This window comes from Austrofundulus limnaeus, unplaced genomic scaffold (assembly GCF_001266775.1).
Source record: "Austrofundulus limnaeus strain Quisiro unplaced genomic scaffold, Austrofundulus_limnaeus-1.0 Scaffold61, whole genome shotgun sequence".
Taxonomy (NCBI): Eukaryota; Metazoa; Chordata; class Actinopteri; order Cyprinodontiformes; family Rivulidae; genus Austrofundulus; species Austrofundulus limnaeus.
The window spans coordinates 1,839,844-1,840,549 of record NW_013952463.1 but is presented as its reverse complement, the minus strand read 5'-3'; the positions used below and the strand labels follow the sequence as shown (position 1 = coordinate 1,840,549).

The window sequence follows — 706 nt, the reverse complement described above, 5'->3', positions numbered from 1 at the left end:
GTTAACACCCATGTAAATACTTTAATAGCAGTTTATGTGAATGGTAGTTTATAAACCTTTATGTATTACAGGGTTATTGTAGCAGAATATAAGAGCTCCAGACTGCACCAGAAGTGCTACAGCTAGCTGCTACTTTTCCCACTCATAAGTAACTGTAAACTAAATGTCTGTGCAAAGCAAAAATGGCAGCAGTGTAAAGGTTTCTATAACAGCATTCACATGAAGCACTATGAGCTATGAGAGACATGGTGTCATTTTAAGTGTCCCGCTGCCCGAGGGTCAAACTGAGCTAGAAAACTGAGGCCTCGAGGGTTGTTTTGACCCGAGGGCAGCAGGAGGGTTAGGATGAATTTAACTCAAACTAGCTGCTGTCTCTTTAATCCAGTCAAAATTAAACTCTGTTTCTTCAACCCAGTGGTGATCCTGGTGTGTGATCGTATGGTGGGGTGGAGCCAGAGCCACACACTTGTAGCAGATCCACCTGATGAGCCCAGCAGGTATTTAAAGTCCATGGGGAATTCAGATCTAGACCATGAAAGACCTTTTGGTACTGGTTGCTGGTTAAGAGATTTGTTAATAATCTTTGCTCCTCGTGTTTTCATGCAGTGCTGAGATCCCTCCGTGGACTTACATGTATACCTGAAGAACAGACGAGTAAAAGGTAAACTTTTGTCTAAAATCAAATCAAATCAATGTTATTTACAGC

At 41.8% G+C, this 706-nt stretch overlaps 1 long non-coding RNA gene across 1 annotated transcript in view; it reads left to right on the top strand.

Annotated features, from left to right (window-relative positions):
• Positions 1-437: 437 nt before the first annotated feature.
• The window catches only part of LOC106518475 (uncharacterized), an 8,872-nt gene continuing 8,603 nt past the window's right edge, over positions 438-706 (top strand). Inside the window, exons 1-2 of the long non-coding RNA XR_001310322.1 lie at positions 438-497; positions 607-661. This is a non-coding gene — a long non-coding RNA (uncharacterized LOC106518475). The remainder of the gene's footprint in view (positions 498-606; positions 662-706) is intronic.